The sequence below is a fragment of the Trachymyrmex septentrionalis genome, unplaced genomic scaffold (assembly GCF_001594115.1).
Source record: "Trachymyrmex septentrionalis isolate Tsep2-gDNA-1 unplaced genomic scaffold, Tsep1.0 scaffold97, whole genome shotgun sequence".
NCBI classification, from domain to species: domain Eukaryota; kingdom Metazoa; phylum Arthropoda; class Insecta; order Hymenoptera; family Formicidae; genus Trachymyrmex; species Trachymyrmex septentrionalis.
In genome coordinates, this window is record NW_017306160.1 from 781482 (window position 1) to 791670 (window position 10189).

A 10189-nucleotide genomic window follows, 5' to 3' on the forward strand; every position below is an offset into this window, starting at 1 on the left:
TATCTTTTATACTTGTTGTAATTTTTGCTTTAAATCCTGTGTATCAATATTTTTATTGGACAATTTATTGCATTACCTATAAGTACAAATATTTTTGATTGGTTATTCAAAGTGAAATTAGCATATATATCAAATTTTTGCTCGTATTGCAGCACATCGTCTACCGACAAATAATTCATTTTTACGGCATTCGGTCATAACTGGCGGGTATAGCATAAATTATCACTAAATCGTTAAATTAAATTAAATTAATTCCAGCATTAATTAAAATTAATTTTGATACAAATTGTATTTCTACGCAGTTCAATTGCGCAAGATTGAATTAGATATTATATTTGATGGTATTACTAAATGTTTATTTAGTTGTACGTTTAAGATGTTCGAAACAAGATAGCAAGGCGGAGGCTGCGGTGAATCGCGAGATAAAATAAGAGGGTCGTGTATGGGATAAGTGGCGGCGCGCATACATACGCACGTTGAATAATAAAACCCGTAGGTACTGCTCGGCCCTTTTTTACATCTCCGTTTACCACTTTACGCACCGCATGATGTTATCGTCGTTCTTACATCACGAATGTAGGCTGTGGCCTCAAATTTAAGCGTCCATCTCGGGGCGCTACAATTATCTTTCCACGCCGGCAAGGTCGCCGCATTGTCCACTCGAAGATGCAGTCGATGCAGTTTCACAAGGCTAACGTCGTGTCCGTTCACTACAATTAAATAATGAACGTACGCTTTTTGTGTGATATTGTTACAATATACCTCGCGTAAAATTGGATGAGGAATTCATTGCAATAAGGCATTTCGTTTGTGCTTTTGTTAAGAAGACCGCCGGCAACGACTCGGTTTATAATTTTCCATTATTTTTTTTGCGGGACTGGCTAATTAATATGCAGTTTGTTTAAACGCGATGCACTTCGTTTTTCCAGATATAAATGGAGATCGGAATAAAAAAAAAAAAAATATCACACGTTCGTAATAATATTCAATGATTGCAGCCTGAATGTAAAAGCTTCAGCGTGTTTCCATCTATCGCTGAATCGATCTTTCGATAGGATGCAACACGCACCTGCAACGAATTTCTCGCGTACATCTTTTACGCAAATTAGTCTATGAATTTTTATTTTCGTTGCGAACGATTCGTAATTCGCAAAATCACCACCGATAGATACAAAAAAACTCAAAAGAGCTCTATTTTGAATTTTCGAGAGCGTTTAAAAAAATCGTTACGTAATTGACTTAAATCGTAAACTTAAAGCGTAAACGTTCTTTAATTTTTTATAGACATTTCGACACGCGATGTGATATTTTTAGAGATTACGCATATATAATTTTTTGAATAAATTAGCATATTTTCCCACGGATAAATATATCATAGAGATAACATTAAAGTTTTCGGATTTGTCAATACACGATAAATATTATATATTAATGAGATACAGATATCTATTACATATAAAACAGCTTATCCTGCTTATTACGGAATTTCTTATTACACGCAGTCACTCAATGGTGAATCGGAAATTTTGTTTAATCGGAGTTTTCTCGGTCCACGTGGATTGTTTGTAGGACGAGATAAAGTTTCTAAACGGCAATGAAATTTAACAATGGCATTGCGGTACTGCTCGAATTTAATTTGAAGGCAGCAAGTCCATTGTACGCGCGAGAATGTATAAATAGACTCGACATGGCATGCGAGCCCACGCATCAGCTTTATGCCACCAAAGAGATCCCGTCTTCGTCACAAAACGGATTTACATTTATGGCCATAGGCAAAAAGACGATTGAAATTATTTCAATTTTCCCCTCCTAAACAACTTTTTATATAAGCTCGTTCTTTGACGGGGTATCATTTGTAAATCCGTTAACGTAAAAAAATTGCGTTTACTCCAGTAATTTTTTTCGCCTATGTGCGGTTGGCTATTGATATTTATAGAAAATTTAATATTGACTATTGATATTTAAAAATAGAATTTTTAATTGAAACCTCACCTCGAGAAAGAGAGCTTTATAAAATATATTGAAACATAATAAAAAAAAGGGGATATTAAAAGATGAAGAACAGAAGAAAAAGTGATGAAATTGTTAACAGTATTTAATAGCATAAATTTTTCATTACATTCTCTCTTCTAGAATTCGGGAATGAATAAATTAATTCATAAAATAAGATAAGATCATTTTATATAAATATTTAAAAGAACATAATTTAATTGACATATGAAATATTATTCTGCACAATGCATGAAAATTATTTAATATAAAGACAATGTGTACGCATCACTGCAGATTATGGAAGATACCGGTAAGATTACTGCGATAGAGCCGGTACTCGGTGACGGTAATGTCGTTCGGGGCCCGTTTTATTGCCGTTTGCGCCAGTCCAGGATCGAGGTGAGGACATTGTTCGAACGTCTGGGAGTCTCTCATGATTGTCGTGCTCTCTATTCTCGTAATAGCCGGCGTATTCAAATACCGGCATGTCGCTTGTATACATTTGCCAGGATTGTTGAGCAACGAGAAGGAGAAAAAAGAGGTAGAATCCCGATGTCGTTCGCGTAATATCCCTTGACACTGCCATGTTCCGTTCGGTTTTGCAAGGATGGAATTGAAAAGAAAAACGGAGTAGGCGGAATCTCATCATATACGACTTTGTATTAAACCATATCTAACTCGATATATCCGGTTCTATTCGACTTTACGTTTAATTACATGTTTTAAGCTCGTCCTTTTGTACATAAAGTAATATATTATATGAAAGAACGATTTTGCTAAAATTTCTAAAAATTCAGTTAAATACAGATCTGAAAATCATTTTTTTGAACCATCAAAAGAATTTTCTAAGAATTTTTTTCCAAGCATATGAGATAATATTGTAAAAAATTTTGACACTCTAGCACAGAGTTTAAGCGTTCTAATATCAAATTATTTTACTGGTCCTACAAAATTATTTTCAGATTTGTATCTAGCTAAAATTTTCTATTCAACAAAATTATTTTTTTTTCACGTACGATTACATAAAATTGCTGAAATCGAACGAGATTTTAGTGATTTGATTGGTTAGATTGATTTGATAATGCAGCGTGCTGACTATAAATACAAATTATTACGACTCCTTATAACTGTACATCTGAATTTCTTTTCCTCCGATCGATCTCATATAAGTAGCCGTCAATCAATTTCGTAGCGAAGGAAAGATCTACGTCCGGAAAAGATCTTACCCTCGTTATATTCGCGTAGATTTACCTCTTCGAATTTTCTTACTGCCCGCGCAGTCGTACAAATTATCGTTATTCCCAAGGCGAAAGGAGGAGATCGGGCGCGTATTATTTACAATTACTTTCGTGCAATGCGCGCGATGTTCGCGCCCGTCGTAATTTGCGATTTATCGCATACGGATAGTCATGGGTGCGTCGGCGCACGTACGAAGCCGATTCTAACAAATTGCCGATAGCGAGGCAGAGATGGATCGGGCAACAGTACGAGCGATAGAGTAGGGAGGAAGAAAATAATGGACCACGGGACAAGAGCGGCGCTGCCTGCCGCTCTCGGCCGCGTCGGTTTCACATAACTGTTAACGGTGTTGCGTCGGTCAGTCTACATCGAGATCGGCATCGCTCGCCGGCAACAAAAATCACCGGCGCGGCGTCCCGCCACTCGACTTACCTGTTATCAATTAACTGTTAACGTCACTGTACACTCGGTAGCGCGTCCGCTGCGCATGCTGTCGTAGCTCATAGCCCTATGAATAATGTATCGCTGGCACATCTCTCTCTGCCAGCTACTCAATCGAATATTCCGATTCCCGCGTCTTTATTCTCTGAGAATCATTTCACGAGAGAAATAAAATTGAACCGGATTTTGCGAAATTTCACTTTTGACCCCTTTCGCCGATAAAATGTACTTTTTTCTCCCGTTCGCAAGTACTCAGCGATTATAATTCGTAAGAACTTTAATCAGAACTGTCGGCATTTAATAGCTCAGATAGGTTTGATTTTCATATAAATGAGATTTCGTGACTAACGCGAGTGTCGCGTGATGATTCGACATCCGTCACTTTTGCAAAGTTTTGCGTTATGTAAATTGTATACGCGTTATTTTGACCATTCCAACGTAAACATATTTATCAGGGTCTTTCGTGCCTTGCATATCGGGCAATCTCACTCGTTTCCCCATCCCTCTCGCGCGCGCCTCGAGGCACGTAAATTTATGAACGAGGAAACGGCAGGGATGACGCAGGAACATAGCTTTTGCAACGTCTGCTTTCTTGGGCGGCAAAACGAACCGTTCGGTGATATAAGAACGAGCGTGGGCGATTTGCTCTTGCGCGAGATCGCAAGCGCAGCTTTAGAACTGGTCTCGAACGAATTAGACGTCCAACGCATTTTCGCGCTGAAACCCACGAGAGCGCGAATTTATAGGCGTGACTTTGCGTCCCTTTTAATTGCGTTACGTAAGATTTTCTTGTATCTCTCTGGTATCAGTCTGCATCGTGCAATGATACTCACGAGTTTATTTTATACGAGTTCTACACGGAAAAAAAAAAAAAACATTTTGCTGAGGTGACTAAAAATTTAGCTAGATACAGATCTAAAAATAATTTTCTCGGACCATCGAAATAATTACGTAGGAAATTCAAGCATGTAATGCTGAGAAAAGTTTTTTTGACATTGCAGCAATCGCTTTAAGCAGCATCCCATATAATTATTTCGATCCGACAAAACGTTTTTCAGACTTGTTATCTAACTAAATTTTTAAATGCTTCAGCTAAATCGCTATTTCCGTGTCCTGTCAGTTATTATCTAAATTCACGATTATTAAGCATTGCAGTTGTCGGTAATAGTAAAACTAATCCAGAAAGACGCCTAGATAATGTGTGTCCAAAAAAAACCTGTACATCTAAATAATAACCCAAAACAAAGTCAATGGCATTAATTGAATTTATTAACAAGCTGAGTAAAAAAATATCGAGGCATTTGCAAATGTACGATGTCATAAATCACGTTAAAAGTAATGCTATAGCAATTGTATTATGTATCCTGTTAGTTATAGTTATTATATGTAGCTATTATCATATTTTGCTTTCGCAAACTGTGCGCACTTGTCGACGAATTATCGGACAACTTCCGCGATCACACTCGGGCGCATTCGATTGTTTTCATTCAAATGAAAATCTCCCTTTCTCTACCTATTACTATTCAATGTTCCTGCTCGCAGATTGCTGCGCACCGTGGTCTGCATTTCACAGGAACTCTATAATTGCCGGGAGCGCGGGACGCCGGCGCCAGGAGTACGAATCGAGATTTCGTCGACGACGTCGGATGCACCGCCGCGGCGCCGCGCGAACGAGAAAATATCGGGAGCGTTAATATCTCGATCAATAAGGAGGCTTTTTCAATATTAGCATTCGATTATTACCAACGTTAAAAATTCGTTTATAAACTTTGACAATTGTAAATTTACTTTCGCGACAATTTTTACAATATTACATGGGGAAGGAGACATAGAAAGAATTATTTTGCTGGTCGATAAATCTACGAATTAGCTAAATAAAAATCTGAAAATGAAATTAATATTTTGTCGGGCCACTGGAATAATTATGCAAGATTTTCAAACTAGCTGCTGGAATGTCAATAATTTTGCAGCATCGTGTTTGAGATTTTTATCGTAATTATTGTAATAGTTTGACAAAATTATTTTCGGATCTAGCTAAATTTTTAGATTCTTGAGCAAAATCGTTCTTTTCATGCAAGAATACGAAATTGTGCTTTTAACTTATAAAATAAGATCCATCAAATTAATTGGAATGCTTTGGATTTCGCGTATTATAAACCATTATATTTGACAATTCTTAATTTTTCCAAAAAATTTCTCCTTCAATATTTTTATCATTTCGTGTTCAATCGTTTTATCAAGATTATCACTGACGTGATTAGATTAGTATGTATCCTGCAGAATACTAGAAGTAATAAGTCAATTCAAACGCTCTTATTTTTCTCTGGAAAATACCGACGAGTGTCATGTGACGCTTATAAATATTCAGAGCCCTGCTCGGAATACTGTAATGTACATATACCTAATACGTGATGTCTCAGCGCCGCGCTGTGATGATAATAAAAGAGAGGAGGGAGACAGTATAGTAAATCATCGTAAATTTACCTTATACGTCATGCCACGACCTTGAAGCCGAGGGTGACAACAGTTCCGGCACTTTCGTTGACTTCGTGACACTTTTCCTTTGTTCTTCTCATAAGGCAAATCCAAGCGAGACAGAGAGATAAAAGGAGCAAGGGGGAAGAAAGGGGCGGGGGGAGGAGGGGGGGGAGAGAAAAGAAAGGGAGAAAGTCAAATGACACACCGTAGAAGAATAGATAGAGTGAAAATAATAGTTGCGGAGGAAGCACTGGTTTTACAACAACACACTATCCTCACACTCGTGATCACTCTCCCTCTTTCCCGGGTCCTTCCACGTGCGCGAGAGACGTCGAAGCCCTTACGAGGATACCAGATATCGGAACGTCCGCGCGAACATTCCGTTGACACCGTACCCGAACGTGCCGTTCTTCCCGACAGTATATCCAAAAACCACCGGAAGCTTTTCGTATCCTGCACCTCGTGATATCGCGACCACGTGCTCGGATAACGGTTTCGATCGTTCCTGCTCTGGCACAACGCGTGTCCCTTTTTTTTGAATATATCACACACCACAACAGACAGTCTCTCGATTTCCTCGAAGAGAAACAATTTTCTCTCTCTCTCTCTCTCTCTCTCTCTCTCTCTCTCTCTCTCTCTCACTCACTCTCTCTCCCTCCCACCTTATTCTGCCTGACTAGAGTTCGTTATGTCTTCGTGTTCCAATCGGATGCCAAAGCGCGAATCTTATTAATAAAACTCCTCGTGGCGATGGTCCAACTCGAATGACAGATTCCCGTGGGATCACACTGATCGATCTCGGAGCCCTGGATGTGTATCGAGACGCGCGTATGTGTCGCGTTCGACAGGACAGTCGAGTCCTGACTGTTGATTTCTCTCACGGGAGGAGCGACGGAAGGAGCTAACCACGTTGCTCACCACCGTCCGGCGATCGTTTGGCGCCCGTGCTCCGTTGTCCAGGTCCTCTCTCGAGGCGTGTGATATCTCCCTCCCCTCCCCTCTTCCCCTCTCTCTCTCTCTCTCTCTCTCCTTCGAACGAGGCGGAATATCAGCGAGAACCGTGAACGCTCTCGGAGGAGATTCGTGAGACGCGACGAGAGCGGAGTGGTCCGTACTGTGGTGAGTAAACCGTGTGCCGATGTGTGAGGCGGGCGATGCCGCGTAAGAAACGTCGCGCGCGCGCACACACACATACACACACACACGCACATGTGCAGCAGCCACGACGATACACAAACACGCAGGTACGTACCGTCGTGGGTACCGTCGATTGGGCGGGGAGACTGAATCCGTAGGCTGCGGGTAGGTTAGTAAGTAGGTAGGTAGGTAGGTAGGTAGATAGGTAGGTAGGTAGGTAGGTAGGTAGGTAGGTAGGTAGGTGAGCCACACACCGGGAGAACACACCGTGGAGATGTCCGCACACACGGGGGGGAGGGAGAAACCACGCTGTTCGTACGCGAGTGCACATGTACGTATATTGGAGAGAACCCCCCCCTCCTCCTCCCCTCCCCTCCCCCCGCCCCCGGTTCCCCTGTGTGTACGTGAGAGACGCACGCGGAGGAATATACGCAAAGGAGCTCCCCCCCTGGCGTGTTTAACCGTGAGAGACGTCGGTAAGGTAAGTGCTCTCCTCTCTTTCAGCTCCGGAGTAGCACCACGCCGGCACGCGACCTGCCCTCCCCTCCCCCCCTCCTCCTCCTCTTCCTTTTCTCTCCCTTCTCCCCTCCCCCTCCTTTCCCCCCCCCCCCAATCTTCATCGCGAGTCTCGTTGTGTTCCTTTTCCTACTTCGCCGGACCGAAGGACATCTCTCCCTCTAGCCAACGTTTCCTCCTAGCTAGGTTCCTCCGGCACTCTTCTGACTCTCGTCTTTCCCACTCCCCTCGTTGCGATCTGGATCCCGAAGAGAGGAGGTGGATGGTGTCGGTGTACCACTCCCACCCGATAGTCACCGACACACACCGGAATCCTCCCAGCCAGCGTGCTCTCGCGGAAGCGAGAGGGAGAGAACGGATGGGAAGGAGTGAGAAGGAGCGCGAGGGAGAGGGGAGGAAGGGATGGAACGAGGAGTATCGAACACAGTCACTATCTCTTCTCTATCGTTACTCGCGGTGCAACCTCCCAGGCAACTAATTCACCTTTGCAACTGTATCGACACCCTACCGCTCTATCGCTCGCAAGTATACTCGTTCCTTCCTCGATTCCCTTTTTCTTCTTCTTCGTCCTTCTCTTCGCAACGTCCGTCTCGATAAGATTCAAGCGATTTGGAAGAGAAAAAAAAAAAATACATACACAAATGTACGTGTCAGTGTTTAATAATAATTTACGTGTATTTTCAGACAATTGTTTTTCTAGCAACTGCTTTGTTAAACCTTTTTCAGGTTGTCTTTGTTATTAAAAATGGACGTTTTTGCGAAGAAAAAAATGAAAAAAATAGATTGCCATCAGCAGTTTTTGTCGAAATGCCGAATATTTCGTTTCGTTAGTTAATTTATTTGAATTTGGAGTAACGTCAAAAGATCGTACTCAGATTTTCATTTGCGAGCTAATATTGCAACTCTAAATAAATATCAACGAATATGATGATTCGCGAATAAAATACTGTTAGAGTACAACCTTAGCCGTAATAAGCATAAAACATTTTCAATTTATTGGAAAATGCATTTTCTTAGAAAAGGAAGTAATGAAATCCAAAAGAAAATTATTAAAATGTTAAAATTGTAAAAGAAAAATAAATATTATTTTTCAAACTATTAAAACTATTATTTAATTTTTGTTTTCATCAAATACAGAATATTTACGTAAATTTGTGATGGTGCTATATACTTTTGACTAAGGCTGTAGAATCTACTCCGAATTTATCGTACTGTTTGCAGCTGAAAGGACACTCGATATGCCTGAGACCTTCTCTGCATTGTATCGCTATAGTTTCCATACGTATATAACTTCGGTTTATTTACGCGCCTTATCTACTTAGTTATTCTGTCGTCATGTTATCAAATGACGTCCTACTCAATCCGTTACATTTCGATTTCGGTGTTGTTGTATTTGTTTTGAGAGCGTGTCGATGTTTCCATTTCCTGTGCGAGTTCATAGTCAAGGATTGAAACCGTTTCTCATCATCGCGATACTCCTTATCGCGATACTATTTCGTTCTTCACCTTCTGACGACGATAATTCGCCTCTGCAACTGTGTAGTAACCCCACCATATGACTCTGCTACTTTGCTCCGGTACTCTCCGGTTTTCCACGATGACAATCCGGTTGTTTTAGGACCGGATCAGATCGTTGTTACCGTACTCTACTTGGCTTTAAATGCTTTCAACTCTCTCTCTCTCTTTGATCGGTGTCGTAACCCTGGAAGTCTTTGGTGAGATATAGAGAAAAAAATAATGATTACTTCAAGCTAATTAAACTATAGTTAGAATTAACTTCGCGTTGATATTAAAAATATTTAAAAATTAATACAATATGCATATAAGAACCGTAATGGCTTTGTAGTCCGAATATAAAGCTGTGAGTAGTAAATAATTATAATTTGTATTATTTGTAAGACCGTGACGTACTTATTGACAGTTTGATCAGCTTAAATCAGGTTTTGTAAGCGCTGTATCATTCTGTTTTGTGGAATTTTTCGAGGATTTTTTTTTTGTAATCATATCATGCAATTCTGTCTTGAAAGCGCAATAAATCAAGATGTTATGCGGAGAGTATTAATTATCCGATTAATCATGGTAAGTTATTCATCTTCGTTCCGTCATACTTCGAGGAAAAACTGTTTATATTACATTTTTTATATTATTTAGATTCGTCATGAGATTTGTCATATATACAAAGTCAGATTTTTCCGTTTGAAATGGAAAGAAGAAATTTTTGTTAGGAAAAAAAAATGAAACAATTACATATTTAAAAAATATAAGTCCGCTTTTACTACATACTTTCATATGCGTGCTTTTATTTCTGCAATTCTATAGTATATGAACTACATATATGTATATACATATATATATATATATATATATATATATATACACAATATGT

General features: G+C 40.0%; 1 protein-coding gene across 2 annotated transcripts in view; it reads right to left on the reverse strand.

Moving 5' to 3' along the window:
- Positions 1-7348, reverse strand: part of LOC108756293 (PR domain zinc finger protein 16-like) — a 36272-nt gene extending 28924 nt beyond the window's left edge. Inside the window, exon 1 of one of the 2 annotated variants that reach the window (XM_018499995.1) lies at positions 6157-7348. The gene's annotated coding sequence lies outside the window, so the exon portion shown is untranslated. Of the gene's footprint in view, positions 1-542; positions 695-6156 lie in introns of those variants that run through there. The other variant, XM_018499996.1, reaches the window with a different exon arrangement.
- Positions 7349-10189: the final 2841 nt, after the last annotated feature.